The sequence below is a fragment of the Nyctereutes procyonoides genome, unplaced genomic scaffold (assembly GCF_905146905.1).
Source record: "Nyctereutes procyonoides isolate TBG_1078 unplaced genomic scaffold, NYPRO_anot_genome, whole genome shotgun sequence".
Classification (NCBI taxonomy): Eukaryota; Metazoa; Chordata; class Mammalia; order Carnivora; family Canidae; genus Nyctereutes; species Nyctereutes procyonoides.
Genome location: NW_026575141.1, coordinates 13,737,191 through 13,755,723, shown reverse-complemented (window position 1 = coordinate 13,755,723; position 18,533 = coordinate 13,737,191). Strand labels below are relative to the sequence as shown.

Below are 18,533 nucleotides of genomic sequence, written 5' to 3'. Positions count from 1 at the left end.
TGCAAGATTTTTCCAGGTAATGATGTGCTCTTTGAGAAATCTCTACAGTTCCCTGAAGTAGTAATTGATTCTACTGAAGAGAAGCAGTAATTTCATTAAATGGATCTCTAGTGGCCTAGAGGTGTTAACACGATTCTTTTCTTTGACTATTATAACTTTAGAATGGTAGTTCCCAAAGTGTATAACTTCAAGCACTTGTTCCTGAAGATGCTCCTCCAGTAATTCATTCACTACAAAGATATTTATTGAGCTCCTACTATATCCCCCAGCTGAGCCACTAGAAACAATGGTGAAGAACACAGATATATTTACCTGTCCTGTTAGAAGTTATAGTTTGGTGGGAAAGATAAATTAGTAAACAAGTGTAAATAAGATTTATACTAATTTCTTTATGCAAATAAGTATAAATCATGATGAAAACAACAGACTTTGAGATAAATAATAAGAACTCTTTTATTTTACAGATTCATGATGAATATTAATGGATTAGAGGCTCAGAATTTCTACTGTAAAGACATTTACTTAATCGAGTCCCAGTAAATCCCCAAATTTGTTTTGAGCACTGAAACTTTGTGAGGAATGCATATTCATAAAATAAAACCATTTTGTGTTACTTTTTTGAAGCCAAGAGATCCAATGAACATACATTTGTCAATGGATATTGATATATTTAATAGATTTATAAATATACATATAATATATTCGAAATAGGTTTTGAAGACAGATGATATAGAAACATTTATAAGTATGTTCATATATTTTAATAGATTTATAAGAATACATATTTTTATGGATGCTGTCTGAAGAAAAAATGGCAGAAACATTTACAAATCTTTTAAAGTATATGAATGTGCATCTGTAGTTAACATTGTTTCATGAACATATTTCCATATATCAACATGGTCTAGATACTTAATTCTTAATCCCTATGTAGTCCATAATATTGGTATGCAATCATTTTCTTAACCCTGAGTTTTAGGAAAATACATTTTCTGATGCTTTTACTATTATAATTAATAGTGCTTTAGCTTCTTTGAACGATTTACTTTGGCAGGTAATAAGTGGAGGGAATATTTCTTTATTAAACATTTAAAAAGTGTATTTTGTATTTTTTATTAGCAAGCTCCCTGCTCAGCAGGGAGCCAGATATGTAGCTGGATCCCAAGGACCCTGGGATCAAGACATGAGCAGAAAGCAGACACACTTGACTGATCCATCCAGGCCCCAAAATGTGTATTTTTTTTTAAAGATTTTATTTAAAAAAATAAAAATAAAAATAAAAAAATAAAGATTTTATTTTTAAGTAATCTCTACCCCCAAAATGGGGCTCAAACTTACAACCCCAAGATAAAGAATCACCTGCTCTACTGACTGAGCCAGACAGGCACCCCTAAAAAATGAATATTTTAAAAAAATGATAAAAATGTCAGTATAAGAAGATTTGATTCTGAATCTCATGGATGATGACATTGTAACTGAGTATAGCCATGCAATTTCAGAGCCTCTGTTTTTTGCATGTATTATTGCGTTGGTGCCTAGCAAACCTTGTCAAACCTTACTGAGAGAACTCTTATAGCTGAACAACAACAAAAAGAAAAAAAGAAAAAAACAATTATAAAATAGATGAAAGATTTTAATACATATTTCTTCAAAGAAGATATGCAAATGAGTAATAAGATCATGGAAAGATGCTCAACATCCTCAATTCTCAGAGAAATGCAAATCAAAACCATATGAGACACCATGTCACATCCACTAGGATGGATATAATCAGAAGTCAGTATCGCAATATCAAGTGTTGGTGAGGAAGTGGAGAATTTAGAACCCTTATGTGTTGCTGGTGGAAATGTAAAATGGTGCAGTTACTTTGGAAAACAGTTGGACAATTCCACTCTTTAGTGTTGAAAATATGTCTATAGAAACATTTGCACATAAATGTTTATTGCAGCATTATTCATAATAGCTCAAAAGTAGAAACAACCCAATGTCTATCAATTCTTTAAATTAAGGAATGTATAAACGAAAGGTAGTATATCCATATGAGGGATGTGATTCACATGGTATTATAAAAAGGAATTAAGTACTGATACAGACAGACAATATGGATGAATCTTGAAAAAGTATGCTAAACGAACACTGCCGGACACAAAAGCCCGTATAGTCTATGATTCCATTATATAAGATGTCTAGAATAGGGAAATCCATAAGACAGAAAATGAATTAGTAGTTGCTAATCTACTGCCTGGTGGGGAGGGGAGTGGGGAATTATTGCTTAATGGGTAAGGGGTTTCTTTTTGAAAATGAAAATATTGATGGAATTAGATAGTAATGATGGTTGTACAAGTTTGTGAATATACTAAAAACCATTGCATTGTACACTTGATAAGAGTGGACTTTATAGTATGTGGATTACATCTCAATTATTAAAAAAAAAAGTATTAATCAGGGACTGTCTCAAAAAAAAACAAACAAACCCGAAAACAATAAAAACAAACCTTAATGAGTGAGCAGATATAGACAATTTCTAACAAGGCATCCTCTTCAAGTGAAGACCAAATCACATTAATCTGTGCTCTACCATGGTATATTTCGCAGTTGACAGAAGAGAAAGAAGTGATGGGAGAAATTACCCACTCTCCAGCAAATTTTCAGGTAGATATGTTAAATCCCGGAATTCTACACAGTTATGGTGAGTATCATGCTCATTACAAGCAGTAATTTAATTCTTATCAAATAATATTGTGCTTCACATTTACTTAATTATCTTTGAAGTTTTGGTGCAAACCCAGTTCTCTCATTTACCAGCTGTGGGACACTGGATAAGTTGCTCATTCTGCTGCTGAGTGTTATCTCAGTCTCAATTTGTTCATCTAGTAAATGGGTATAGTAGTCGTGTGCATCTAATACTGGTTGTTGTGAATATTAAATGAGTCGGTGTGTGTAAGGAGCCTAGTACTTATTAACTAGTATAAATGCTGGATATTATTGAACAACTTGCCCATTTGTTTTGGCTTTATAGTTATTTTTTTTCTTTTTTCTTTTTTATTTTTTTATTTATTTTATTTTTTTATTTTATTTATGATAGTCACAGAGAGAGAGAGAGAGAGAGAGAGAGAGAGAGAGAGGCAGAGACACAGGCAGAGGGAGAAGCAGGCTCCATGCACCGGGAGCCTGATGTGGGATTCGATCCCAGGTCTCCAGGATCGCGCCCTGGGCCAAAGGCAGGCGCTAAACCGCTGCGCCACCCAGGGATCCCTGGCTTTATAGTTATATACACATTCTAAGCATAAGAAATTTATACCAAGTTTTATATGTGAATACATTCTTGTAATTTTTTAAAAGATTTTTAAAAAATTTATTTATTCATAGAGACACAGAGAGAGAGAGAGGCAGAGACACAGGCAGAGGGAGAAGCAGGCTCCATGCAGAAAGCCTGATGTGGGACTCGATCCCGGGACTCCAGGATCACGCCCTGGGCCGAAGGCAGGCGCTAAACTGCTGAGCCACTGGGGCTGCCCCCATTTTGTAATTTTTAATAAAAAAACGTAAGTCAACAATATGGCTATGGAGGACTTTTCCCCTTCTTTTTTCTTTGAAAAGATTTCATACTGCAAATTTGGGAAACACTGCTCTAGATTAAACTTGGGCTTTTTTTTTCTCTTCATACTTCACTTTATACTTTCTACTATCTCACAGCTATCACTTTTTATTTATTTTTAATTTTTAAAACATTCTATCTATCTATCTGTCGAGAGAGAGAGAGAGAGAGAGAGAGAGAGCAAGCACAAGTGGCAGAACGGGCAAAGGGAGACAGAGACTCTTAAGCAGACTATGTGCTCAGCATGGAGCCCAATATGGGCTTTAATCTCATGACCCTGAGATCATGACCTGAACCAAAATGAAGAGTTGATGCTTAACTGATTGAGCCACACTGACATCCCACATCTTTTACTTTCTAAGTCTTAATGTAATAAGGATCATACCCAAGCCCGGTTGCCTTGTTCATAACTTAGTACTTTGGTTGAAATACTGCTGGGTAAATGAAAATGGCAGCATGTTGCAGCACAAATTTATGGACCAGAAGTTAGAATGTCTTCAATGACTTATGTGAGCCTTAGTAAGTGGCTTAACAACTCTGGGTCTTAGGTGGTGTCTTGAAAATGAAGACTGATCTTCAGATCCCTTCAATGTCTAAAATTCTATGACACTTTCAGTATACTAACTATTGTTCTGTGATACATTGTCATGCACACCTAGTACTTAATACAGAGATGTGTCTTTCAAGGTGTCTGACTTTCTTGTGGTATTACTGGGAGTTGATGGGTGGTTGGCCCTTTTCTCATTCTTTGGGATCAGTTTGAATACACAGATAAATTCTCCAAAGAGCAGAAGGGAAAATGGTCAGAAGTAGGTACTATATAGATTATCTAAAGATTGAAAAATTAACTGGAAAGTTCACACTTGGCTGCATAGTAGTTAAAGAATCATTCCTGATTTTTTTCTATTTTTTTTTAACTCATCATATTCTTTTGATGACATTTTGGGCAACATCTTTACCAGCCACCATGTAAAATGGAGAAAACCCTTGTGGTAGCTGATCTCCAAAGACGGCCTTCCAGTGAGTTATACCTTCCAGTCTTCATGCCTTGTATAGTCTTTCCCCACACTGAATCTGGGCTGGCTCCATATAACAAATAGACTACAGTAGTCGCAATGCTTTGTGACTTCTAAGGATAGAACACAAGAAGCCTTGTAGCTTCCTCCTTGGTCTCTTAGAACCCTTGTCCTGGGGGAAGCGAGTACCATTTTTGAAATTTACCATGAGACCACCAGGCTGTGAGGATACCCAACCTAGACTCATAGACAATGTGCAGAGACAGATGCCTGACCAGACCACTCAACTGAGATGTAAATCCTATGAGTGAAGAAGCTATCTTGAATGTCCAACATTAAACCTTCAGATGATCTTAGCCACAGCTACCACCTGATGGCATAAACATGAAAGATTCCAAATGACAATCACCAAGATGAGGTCAGTCAACTCACAGAACTGTGAGGAGTAATTAGTTGTTGTTTTAAGCCGTCAGTATTGGGGGCAATGTGTTATGCAGTGATGGATAAACTTGTTTATAGACCAAAAAATATTCACTCTCATTTTCTATAAGTAATACCTATTTCCCATCTCTCTCATAAGAACTTTAAAAATATAGCCATTAACACTTTTTTTTTTTCCAGGACACTATTTCTTTCTTTGTTTCATTATTTAAAAAAATCACAAAAACATTATTTCATGATTTCTTGTCATTTCATCATTTTTTATTTTTTTTTTTTTTTTTTTTTTTTTTTTTTTTTTTTTTAATGTTTTATTTTTTTTTTTTATTTATTTATGACAGTCACAGAGAGAGAAGGAGAGAGAGGCAGAGACACAGGCAGATGGAGAAGCAGGCTCCATGCACCGGGAGCCCAACGTGGGATTCGATCCCGGGTCTCCAGGATCGCGCCCTGGGCCAAAGGCAGGCGCCAAACCGCTGCGCCACCCAGGGATCCCTCATCATTTTTTAAATGCCTGGTTTAAGATGTAGTTTCCAGGAATAATTGAGTTATCTCCAACATTACAAATCCTGTTGTTAATACCCATGAAAGCAATCAGCTTTAAGAAACAAAACCCAAGGGGCGCCTAGGTGGCTCAGTCCATTAAGCAGTTAAGCAGTTAAGCATCTGCCTTCTGCTCAGGTCATGATCTCAGAGTCCTGGGATAGAACTCCCTGCTCAGCGGGAAATCTGCTTCTTCCTCTCCCTCTGCCTCTCCCCTCTGTCTCTCTTGCACTTCCTCTCAAATAAGTAAATAAAATCTTTCAAAAAAAAAAAAAAGAAAGAAAGAAAGAAAGAAAGAAAACCCAAATGCTAGTTCTATAAACATAAATGTTTGACACAATGACTGTAAAGGGATCAGAGAAGATTAGGAAAAGAAGAGACACTGGGAAAGATACCATCTACAGGCTTTCTATAATCTCTTTATTCTTTTCCTGTTGGTTAATTTTGAGCAATCAGGTATTTAAACAAATCACCACAGGTTTTACCACTTTAAAGAGCTCTTTAAAATTTGCAGTGAATCTTTGTGAAGGCAAAAAGAAATAGGCCACTGGCTTAAAAATGCCAGGGACAACACTTCTTTTGTTCTTATCTTTATTATGCAACTATACAATAAAGGCATTCCCAGACTTTCCAAAATTCAATGTATATACTAGGCCTTTTTATCTTCCTAAGTTATTTTACTGTGGTGAATATATTATACTAAATTTGCTACAGGAAATATACCCATTTTTGGGTGTCATTACTGTTTTGAGGCTATGTTTTTCAGGATTATGTCATTTAGTTAAGACATAAATTATATAAGTTAATCCTATATTTTCCAGGACTATGTCATTTAGTTAAGAGAGCCCATGTTTTATTTTAAAACATTAACTAATAACTTTTACTTTATGTGTGTTTTACAAACTGTTAGTTTATTCTACGAATATTTATTGAGTGTTCTGTGTGTGCTACTCTAAGGGGCTGGGACACAAGCAAAACAGATCACTGCTTTCATGAAGCATGCATTGGTTCTCGGGGCTGTTGGTCCTGTGTGTGATAATGTACTGTCTAAAGACACCTGACTGAGAGGTGCCTGGGTGGCTCAGTTGGTTAAGCATCTGCCTTCAGCTCAGGTCATGATCCTGAAGTCCTGGGATGGAGCCCTGAGTCCTGTGATGGGCTCCCTGCTCCGTGGGGAGTTGGCTTCTCCCTTTGTTCCTCCTCTCCCACTTTGTACTCTATCTCTCTCTCAAATAAATAAACAAAATCTTAAAAAGAAAAAAAAAGACACCTGGCTGAGCCATTGAATGGGATAAGTAAAATTCTCATTTGCACCAGAGTGCTAAAATGAGACCCTAATTCTACTGGCTGAAGACAGAAAACAAATAAGCTACATAAAGTATGTCTGATGCTAATAAGTGCTATAGGAAAAACAAAGTAAGAAAGGGAAATATGGATTGTGGTCAAGAAAGCCTCCAGGCAACATTTTAAAAGTGAAAGAGATGAGGAATGAAGCCGCAGCCTGCAAGAGAAAAGTGTCCTAACAAGGGGGGATCACGTGGAAAGACTCTGAAGATTGATGGGAGCCATGTCCAGAGAGTGGGATTGCTTGGCTAGAACAGATTGCAGGAGATCAGCTGTGGGATGTGAGGTCAGAGATCTCCAACAGAGAGTGGGATGTGGCCATGTGGGTGGGTCTAGATTGTTTAGGTCTTTAAAGGCTAATGTAAGAAATTTAGTTTTTATGAAGAGTGAGATGAGAAACCTTGGAAGATTTTTAACATACTAACTGTGGCTACTGTGCCAAAAATCGACTGAAGGGAGACAAGGATGGAAGTTGGGAAACCAGTTAGGGGGCTATTATAATAATCCAGGTGAGTGTTGTTAGTGGTACAGACAAGAGTGGTAGGAGAGGGGCTGGGAGAAATGTAGGATTCTTGATATATCCTAAGGGTGAAGCCAAAGAACTTGATTGCAGATTGGATACGGGGACTGAAAGAAGAAAGATATCTAGGATAATGCCAAGGATTTAGGCCTAACCAACAGGATCAGCAGAGTTGCCATCCAGTGAGAAGGGGGAGACTATCTTGGATCAGATTAGGAAGGGGGAGAGATCAGGAGTTCCATCTGGGAGTGTTACATTACAGATAACAAGTGTGGAATTGCCTATGATCTTCAGAAGGACATCTGGAGATATCAACTTGGTAGTTATTGGCATACAAAATATTTAAACTGTGAAGTCACCAATGGAGTAAGAGTCATTAAAAAAGAAAAGAATCCCAAGGATTGAGCTTTGGAACCTTCCAGGGTTTGGTGGAGAGAAAGATAAGGAGTAAAGGACAAAGGAATTAAGATGCCACTAATGAGGCAAGAGAACAAGGAGGACAGCTGAATGTCTTGGAAGCCCAGTGGAGAGAATAGTTCAAGGAAGAGGGAATAATCAGCAGTGTCAAATGCTTTGGTATGATTGAGCAGGATGAGAAATGAGAACAAGATAGAAAGCGTGAAGGTCATTGGTAACTTAGCTCATGTGAATTGGTTCCAAGAATGGGAGAGCAGATACTGGAGGCAGTGACTACACAGCTATTCTTAAAAGTTTTGCTGTAAAATGAAGAAGGGAAGTTGAGTGGTAGCCAGAGGAGAAATAAAACGTCCACAGACAGGACTATTTTAAGATGGAAAAAGAAATCCTGCACGTGATTATGGGAAAGATCCCAGAAAGTGCAGAAGATGGATGATGAAGAATGGTGAGTGTAGAATTGCTAGAGCCAGGTCACTGAGAAGGTAAGAAGGGAAGGGATTTAGTGCATAAATGGGGGGCTGGTCTTTGCTGGGAGAAATAGCCAATGGAAGAAAAGGGACATAGGTGGATTCAGATGCGTGCAAGTGACTAGATGGCGATGGCTGAACTATTGGAGGTTCTCCTCTGTCTGCTTGTTTTTCTCAGTGAAATAGGAAGCGAGACTGCCTGCTGATAATGAGGATAAGGGAGAAAAAAAATTGGGGAAAGAGGAAAAGGCATGAAAAATGGACAAATAGAAAGCACATGATAAGAAGGTGCAATTAAATCTAAATGTACCAGTAATCACCACTTTGCAGTCAAAAAGCAAAACTGTGACACTGTAATTGAAACAAATTTGTAGGAGTCAGATGTAAAACACAAGGACGTAGAAAAATTAAAAATCAAGGGCTCAAAGGGGCATCAGGCAAATATAAAATAAGGAAGACGTGATCTAAGTATATTACTATCAGACAAAATGACTTTAAAGACGGTTATTACAATAATAAAATATTCAGTTAATCAAGAGCATAATTCTAAATTTGCATGCCTCCAATAAGATGGTTTCAAAGCATAGTATCACAGAACTACAAGTATATTTTTAAAAACTTACTGCCACAGTAAGAGATTTTAACACATTTTTTTTTTGAGAAATTGAATCTAATTTAAATCTTTCCATAAAGTAAAAACACAAGCAACAAACAAAATCAGGCATAGAGGCTTTACTGGTCAGTTAGCCAAACATTTAGAGAACAGATCAAACCAGTATAACACAAAATCTTCCAGAAAACAGAATGAGAAAGAGTGTTCCTCAATTCATTTTATGAGGTTAACATAACCTTAGGAACAAAATTAGACAAAAATAGTACAACTTTGTTTTTGAATGTCAATGCAAAAATAAAAATTTAACAAACTGAATCTAACAAACTAAAAATTGTAATACATCATGGTTAAGTTTATTATAAGAATGTTAAACAATTTAATATTAGCAAATATATTAATGTAATTCTCTATAGTAACAATTCAAGGGATAAATTCATATGATCATCTCAACAGATGCAGAAAAAACATTGAGTGTCTCTATTCATGAAAAAACTCTTAGTAAACTGAGAATACACGGGCACTTTCTTGACCTGTTATCGAGCCTGCACAAAAACCCTACAGCTTCCCAATGTAATGGTGAAAGCATGTCCTTAAATGAGGAACAAGACAGAGATGTCTTCTGTCACCATCGCTGTTCAACATTGTTGAACCTGTAGTCCTCGATTCTGTAGAAGGAAAGAAGAGATAAAAGGTATAATGATTAGAAAGGAGGAAACAAAGTTGTCATTATTCACAGTAGAACTGACTTTATATAGAAAGCCCAAGAGTTCACAGATAAATTACAAGATTTGATAAGAGAGTTTAGCAAGATTGTTTGATAAAAACATAGCAATACAAAAGTCAATTGTGTATCTATATAGCGGCAAAGAGCAGGTAAATAATGTAGTTAGGGCAGATGCTATCTACCATAGCAATCCTTACCACTGGGTACCTACGGATAGATCTAACAAAAGTTATGCAAACCCTTAATAGAGAAAAGCATAAGCTACATTGAAAAAGTTTTAAAAAATATCCAAGTGAATGAAAAGTTCTTCCATAATCTCAGGTAGAAAGACTCAGTATCATGAAAATGCAATTGTCCCCTAATATACCTATAGATTCAGGGTGATTCTAATGGGTGTCTTGTTGGGGTTTTTCATGGAACTAAACACATTAATTTTAAAATTAACATGGAAGAGCAAGAAGTCAAGAATAGTCATGAAATTCCCAAAGAAGAAGAATATAAGATGATTTGCCCTCCCTTCCACATACAAGGCTGATACATAGCTGTGAAATTTGTAGAACAAGGGATTACACAAGCAGGCCCAGGCACAGAGGAAAAAACTGATTTATGACAGAGCAGGCGTTGTATATCAGTGTGAAGGAAGCATTATTGTTTATATTAACTTATAAAAAAATCAGTTCATGAAAAAAATGAACTTGTACTTTACCCCACAAAAATCAGTTCTGGGAAAACAAAAGACTTACTATGAAAGGAAAACTTGAAAACCCAGGAAAATATTTTTACAGAAGAAAACACAGGGAAATATCTTTGTGACTTTGAGTAGGATGGATCTATTAGAAATAAAATACACATACAAGGATATGAACCACAAGAGGAAAAGATCCATCTGTTTGTTGCAAAAATTAGACCTCATTATGATTGAAAAAAAATACAAAGGGATAGAAAAGTACTAGTCACATTGTAAAAAAATATGTGCTATGAGTGTAAGCAAATCATTAGTGTCCAAAAATACTGTACAAATTTATGAGCAACAGCAATCCAAAAGAAAAATGATCAAAAAACATATGCATAGTATTCACCTTAGCAGTACTATTCCTGTTATCTGTCTCAGATACTTTTGTCTCAGAACCTATTTACATTCTTAAAAGTTATTGAAGAACCCCAGAGTTTTTGTTTCTGTGGGCTATACCTATCAATGTTTATTAAATTAAATTTGATAAATTAAAAAAATGTTTATTATTTCATTTTTTCTGCATTTTAATTTAAATTCTAGTTAGTTGGGCAGCCTGGGTGGCTCAGGGGTTTAGCACCACCTTCGGTCCAAGGTGTGATCCTGGAATCCTTGGGATTGAGTCCCACATCGGGTTCCCAGCATGGAGCCTGCTTCTCCCTCTGCCTGAGGCTCTGCCTCTCTCTCTCTCTCTCTCTCTCTCTCTCTCTCTCTCTCTGTGTCTCTCATAAATAAATAAAATCTTAAAAAGAATAAAAATAAAAAAATAAATTCTAGTTAACATATAGTGTAATATTAGTTTCAGTAGAATTTAGTGATTTCATCACTTACATATAACACTCATTACTCATCACAAGTGCCCTCCTGAATCGCTACCAGCCATTTAGCCCATACACCACCCACCTCTCTCCCTCAGTTTGTTCTCTGTAAAGTGTTTTCTGGTTTGCCTCTCTTGTTTTCCTTTTCTATGTTCATCTGTTTTGTTTCTTAAGTTCCACATATGAGTGAGATCATACAGTGTTTGTCTTTCTCTGACTGACTTATTTTGCTTAGCATAACACCCTCTAGCTCCATCCATCTTGTTGCAAAATAACAATACAGGACCAATTGCATGTGAACATAAATAATGGTTTTTGAAAAATCCCTATATTTTCCAAAACAAAGAGTGAGAAAAGTGACATTGTTTTATATTTTTTTGAGGATTTCTTTGATAGAGAAAGCTTAATAGACAACCGGACTGTCTTACTTGTTTCTGTATTCAGTCTGTTGCAATATCACGGGTCATGTAGCCTCTAGAAAACTCCACTGTCCAAGTGTGAGAGAATGAAAGTGAAAAAGTCCGATAATATCTTAGTATTATTTTGAAGTAGTTTTGTATAGGAGTATATACGTAGGAGCTAAAATCATAAAGGATGGGAGCAGCCCCGGTGGCTCAGTGGTTTAGCGCCGCCTTCAGCCCAGGGCGCGATCCTAGAGACGTGGGATCGAGTCCCACGTCGGGCTCCCTGCATGGAGCCTGCTTCTCCCTCTGCCTGTGTCTCTGCCTCTCTTCTCTGTCTCTGTGTCCTTCATGAATAAATAAATAAAATCTTTAAAAAAAATCATAAAGGAAAGTAAGGGAATGATTAATCGAAAATTCAGGTTGGTGTCTATATTTACCGGTGGGGTTGGGGAGCCAGCTACAATAAGGAAGGGAACTCAGGGGGTTTTTGAGACACTAATATTTTATTTCTTAAGCTGGATGTCTGCCACATAAGTGTTCATTTCATTATTATTTTTTAAATTATATTTTATTTATTTATTTGAAAGAAAAAGAGGAGTGCGAGCCTGAGGTGGGGGCAGGACAGAGGGAGAGGGAGAAGCAGACTCCTTGCTGAGCAGGTAACCTCACGCAGGGCTTTATCCTAAGACCCCAGGATCATGACCTGAGCTGAAGGTAGACGCTTAATCGACTGAGCCACCCAGGAGTCCCCCTTTTAAATTATTATTTTAACTGTGCATACATATACATATTTCCTTCATATATATAAACATATAACTTCAAACATTTTTATAATGTAACAAAAATAAATTCAAAATGACTTACACAATAAAAAAAATACACTGACCTTTATAATTGAAAAATCCAATAGGAGGGATGCCTGGGTGGCTCAGCGGTTCAGCGTCTGTCTGCCTTTGGCTCAGGGCATGATCCTGGAGTCTCAGGATCCAGTCTCACATTGGGCTCTCTGCATGGAGCCTGCTTCTCCCTCTGCCTATGTCTCTGCCCCTCTCTGTCTGTCTCTCATGAGTAAATAAATAAATAAATCTTAAAAAAAAGAAAGAAAGAAAGAAAGAAAGAAAGAAAGAAAGAAAGAAAGAAAGAAAGAAAAATCGAATAAGAGAGAGTTTCAGATATGATTTGATCCAGAGTCCGCCCCTGTAGCTGGGGAAGTGGTCACTTTCCTTCAGATCACATAGACTCCACTGGGAAAGGCTGACTGCCAGAATGAAGAATTACTGAAAGAGGAAAAGTTTAGGGAGGAAAAATTAGAAATGTGTAGAGACACAAAACATAAAATAAGTGCGATAAATATTTCAGTTAGCATTTCTCATCTTACACCAACTTTTAAAATCCTTGCTTTTCCTGCTGACTTTTGCCAACCTGAACTTCTAACGTTAATGAACCTATTAAGAGGCATAATGATTTTATTAAAACCCTCAATTATTTTGTATCCATAACATTACAACTCATGCTTTAACTTTTTGCTAGAAAGAGATTCAGATTCCATAAGAAGTACTCCTTTTAAGTGTGGTGGCATTCTGACTGAGAAATAGTATTAAAAACGTCTCAAAATAGTGACTTCTGTACCTGTGTCTTTGTATTCCAGATATTTCTACAGATAATTCTTAGAATCATACTGACTTTTAATATAATTGCAAACTTTTATGATTTTATCATTTATTTTAATATTTTATATTTTTCTAATTGTTAAAATGTTGTAATAAACTTTCCTAAGCTATTATTATCACTGCTTATCATTTTGAATAATTATGAAATTGTTTAAATAATTGAAAATTTCTCTTTTAAGTTCAAAACTTTTTAAAAAAATTATTCTTGATAGTCATCTCTCAAGCCATAGTAAACATATTAAATGCTATGTAATTTTATGTTTTCTTCATGATGCAAGGTTGTTAGGAATGTAAATTACTTTGTTATAATTACAGTAATTTTAGACATGAGTAGATGTTTGTTTTATACTTAAAGAGACTATACTAACTAGTGAGTATAAATTTTTTATGTTTTTTGGTCTCTAGTCTCAACATGAGCTTTAATTTTCTGATGTTATTAATATGCCAGCACCTAGCAATAAAACTCCTCTAAGTTGTTTTATCCAAAGTGCTATAAACAGATAAACTAGATAGAAGTTTGATATAACCATGTCAAAAGTATCTGTAAATAGGTTTTGAATGAAGTCTTCCCTAAAAACAATGTATTTGCATTTTGGAGCAAAGATTTTTGATATGTCCCTTTTATATCACAGAGATTTAAAATTTTTCCTTTAAAATTTCCTTCTCACCAAGTTTCCAGTTATATTTTACACAGTTAAAATTTCTAAGGAATGGGGATCTCTGGGTGGCTCAGCAGTTTAGCGCCTGCCTTTGGCCCAGGGTGTGATCCTGGAGTCCCGGGATCGAGTCCCATCAGGCTCCCTAAATGGTGCCTGCTTCTCCCTCTGACTGTGTCTCTGCCTCTCTCTCTCTCCCTCTGTGTGTCTCTCATGAAAAAATAAACAAAATCTTTAAAAAAAATTTTTTAAGGAATTTTTCTAGGCAATGAATATGCATTGTTTAAAATCAGGAAAAAGCACTAAATGCGAATGAAAGTGCTAAATTATTTCAGTTACACGATATTATTACTTTTTTATGTTCCAACTGCTATAATGTTAGATTCTATGCTTCCTACTCATTATGCTGACTCTGACTTTTATTAATTCCTAAGCTTTCTTTGATTTTTATGAAAAAAGATTCTGCTTCTATTTCTTTTTTTTAAAGATTTTATTTATTTATTCATGAGAGACAGAGAGAGAAAGAGAGAGAGAGAGAGAGAGAGAGAGAGGCAGAGACACAGGCAGAGGGAGAAGCAGGCTCCATGCAGGGAGCCTAAGGTGAGACTGGATCCCGGACTCCAGGATCATGCCCTGGGCTAAAGGTGGCGCTAAACCGCTGAGCCACCCGGGCTGCCTGTCTATTTCTTTTTCTTTGAAAATTAGTTTAGTGATTTACTTATTTCTCACTTTGATATTAAAACACTACTTTGCAGGTGCTCCAAAACTTTCAATAATCTCCATTGTCTGTAGGATAAAACATCGACTATGAGAACTCTTCTCTAGTGTATTTCTAAATTACCTAGCTTCTTTGACTTACAAACCCTTGTGTAAGCTCTCTTTTTACATCTTATTGGCCTACAGTTTGCCATTTGCACTTCTATCCCCTGGTGAGACTACTAAATGGCCCACCTCTACTAATGATCCACTGGTTTGACCCCTTTCCTTTGTGAAACTTCTTTGAGTTTTCCCAACCCACACAAAACTCTCTTCTAATTAAATATGGCACTTATTTATTATCCTATTACTGATATAGAGCATGCTTATTATTTGGTATTGCTTCTCTATCTGGAGTAAACTTTGGATAATTTTGTATGTCTGCAACACCCAGCACAGAGTTTTTCATAATACTTAGAAAAGTGTCTTGTCTTATCAGACACTTGATAAGGATGAAATGAAGGGTGGCTTCATTGCATTCAGAGTACATGCCAATAATCTACTGGGAGAGCTCTTGCCCTTTCATGATAAAGGAGTGTCAGTTTTCTTTTGGCGAGGCATCCTCGCAGCCAGGATGCTGTGAGTACATGTTTCTCCCAGGAAAGCAAAATAGAGACTATAAGCCAAAACTCAAATAATTCTGGCCAAAGACATAAACAGCCAAATTCTTTCAGAAATGATTTCCTGGAAGCAATATGCATTGCCTGTGCTTTGGTCCAAAGAGGATCCTTTAAAAGTGACAGAGTAGTATGTAGTAAATCTAATCATCGAAGATAACTAGATTGGCGTAGCAGTATTTAACTGTTGATTAAAATCATCTAGATCGGGATCCCTGGGTGGCACAGCGGTTTAGCGCCTGCCTTTGGCCCAGGGCGCGATCCTGGAGACCAGGGATCGAATCCCATATCGGGCTCCCGGTGCATGGAGCCTGCTTCTCCCTCTGCCTGTGTCTCTGCCTCTCTCTCTATCTGTGTGACTGTCATAAATAAATAAAAATTTAAAAAAAATAAAATAAATAAAATCATCTAGATCACTGCACCAGCAATTCAATTTGTTTTGGAAAATCAGGATTCATTTTCTGCAGATACTGAAAATGAAATGTGTTGAAAGTACACATCTTTTTAGAAGAGTAGTACCTTCCTAATTATTGGACAGCTTTTCCTTGGGTGTGGACTTTGAACTAATATGTTGAATGGATTAAAAAATATTTGAGTATTATTGTATAGTAACTAAAGAGTCAGTGAAAACTTGGCATTTTTTCCTTAATGTGTACATTGATCAGAGGGTCAAATTCCTAAACTGAGTTAAAAGTCTTCATATCTACAAATATGCGGGACTGCACAATCAAAATCAAATAAACACATGCTTACTAATTTTAAGTTAAACCTTATATTCACTGAAAAGAAATATAAGTCATAATCCTTACCTTTATGAAGTTTGCACTCTGGATAGGTAGATAGTATGTGTTATTTTTTGAAATACGAATTTATGATAGAATAAAGCAGTATGTTATTGTTAAACAATAATGCAACAAAAATATTATCATGAGAAAGAGGGAGGGAAGAGTTCCTTCGTGCTAAGATGACTAAAGAAAATTATATGGGAGTAAACTTTGAGTTGTACTTTAGAATGAGTGGACTTTGAGTAATGGAAGAAGGGAGAAAAAGATTTTCTTGGTGAATAAAGGATGTGAACAATGAGTGAGACCATGGATACAAAGCCATTTTTGGAGAAGAGTGAGTAAATTGGTTTCTCAAAGAGGTAAAGAAATTGTAGATTAGATCAAAAAAGGAATTTACTGGGTCAGGGAGGGTGGCACCTGGGTGACTCAGTTGGTTAAGTGTCTGCCTTTGGCTCAAGTCATGATCTCAGGGTCCTGGGATCAAGCCCTGCTTTGGGCTCTCTGCTCAGCGGGGACCCTGCTTCTCCCTCTCCCCACCCCATTCATGCTCTCTCTATTTCTCTTTCTCTCTCTCTCTCAAATAAATAAATACAACCTTTCTTTCTTTCTTTCTTTCTTTCTTTCTTTCTTTCTTTCTTTCTTTCTTTCTTTCTTTCAAGGAGTTTGGGGTGAGATTGTAGAAGAGTGTGAATGCCAGAATAAAGACTAGGATTGATTTTGTAAGCAGTGAGGAGGTATTCGAGGAGGATTTTGATAAAAGAAAAAGCTTGATCCAAGTTGAGTCTTAGAGTAATTTGTCAGCCTTGTGCCATTTGAAAAGGAGGGCAAAGAGACAGGGTAATATAAGGATGTTTAGAAGACCAGTGAAGCAGTTGAAAGGTGAGGTATAATAGAGGATGTAATGATGTTTTTCTGTTTGGCATCCTTCCTTTCGGATTCAATGGTTCAGTTGCAGAGGTACCATTTTCCCTCAAAATCCTCAAGTAGGCACATGACCCTGATCTACTCAACTGGGAAAGTCTATTCTTAGGTCATAATTATTGGATCATGTGACCATCTGTAGTCATATGATCTAAGTTGAGCCAATTAATATTATCTCCAGAATTTTTCTGCTAGACCCATCAGGAAAGATACTCTCTTCCCCAGGGATCCTAACATTGTCAGTGGTCATCTTTCCTGTCATATTGTGTGCTAGCCAGACTCCAAGATGGTCCTCAATGTTCCCTCTTGATATTCATATTCTTGTATAGTCTCCTTCCATATTGTATTAGGGTTGGCCTTATGATATATACTTTATGATAGCAGGCATGCTGGTATTCTATATGTGAAACTGGAGGCTAGATTCCAAAATGGAATCAACAAGACTTGGTAATTGATTGGACTTTTTAGTTGTAAGACAACACAAAGTTTTTAAGTCTGACAAAATGGTTTAATTAACAGGTATAATAATCTCTGGAAGGAGGATTTTTTTATTGCTGTGCAAGATGAATAGGAGGAGATAAGGAATTTATCATCACATTGAGACTCCAAATAGTAGTTTTAGGAACAATGGTTGGTATTCAGAAAAACAAAGTAGACTGTCTCACAAAATAGTGAGTGAGTTCTCTGTCACTGTTGATTCCTTATTGAGGATGTTGGAGACTCGACTTCTAATGATACAGTACTTAAAATAACTTTTTTTTTTTTTTTTTTTTTTTAGAAAGAGAGCACTCTGGCACAGGCGCTTGAGTTAGTGGGAGGGACAGAGAAGGAGGGATTGAAGGGCAGATGGGGAGGAAGAGAGAGGGACTATCAAACAGTCTCCCTGGACCTGGGGCTTGATCTTAACCCTGAGATTGATACCTGAGCAGAAATCAAGAGTCAGATGCTTAATCCACTGAGCCACACAGGTGTCCCTAAAATCACTTATAAGCAGGTGATTTCATTTTTACTAGTTACACACACAAGCTCACATTCAAAAGAAGGAATCCTAAAAGTAAATGGAGGCAATAGCCATAATATCTCCTATCATAGAGCTCTTAACAGTTTTCTCCTTGTTTTTCACTGTTGCTTCAGGTTGGAGCACCTACCCATGTTAGTAGACAGGCTGGAACCAGGATCAGGGGACTCAGGGTAAAATATTTAGCTCCACTCTTGCTTGATTCTGTGCTGTATGAAACTGGCCTCTTCACAAAATAGTAAAAAACAAAAACAAAAACAGAGGAAACCAAAAGGTACCCAGCAAACTGACAGACTCATATGTTTTCTTTCCCAGAAATGATCTTATGCCCCATAAATATCTTTCCCATAGGGCCCAGTACACTTAAATTCCCTTCTCCCTTAATTTTCCTTTCCCTTAAAAATCATCCAGTCCTTGTTTCCAAAATCCTTTCTTCTTTTCTCTAACATAATTCTGAAGCAAACACAATCATGGCTTG

The 18,533-nt window shown here is 36.6% G+C and overlaps 1 long non-coding RNA gene across 1 annotated transcript; it reads right to left on the bottom strand.

Annotated features, from left to right (window-relative positions):
- Positions 1-9,060: 9,060 nt before the first annotated feature.
- Positions 9,061-13,031, bottom strand: LOC129498259 (uncharacterized). Its single transcript, XR_008662091.1, has 2 exons — positions 12,519-13,031; positions 9,061-9,621 (listed from the first exon to the last, which is right to left on the bottom strand). It is a non-coding gene; the product is annotated as an uncharacterized LOC129498259 (long non-coding RNA).
- Between the last annotated feature and the right edge of the window lie 5,502 nt (positions 13,032-18,533).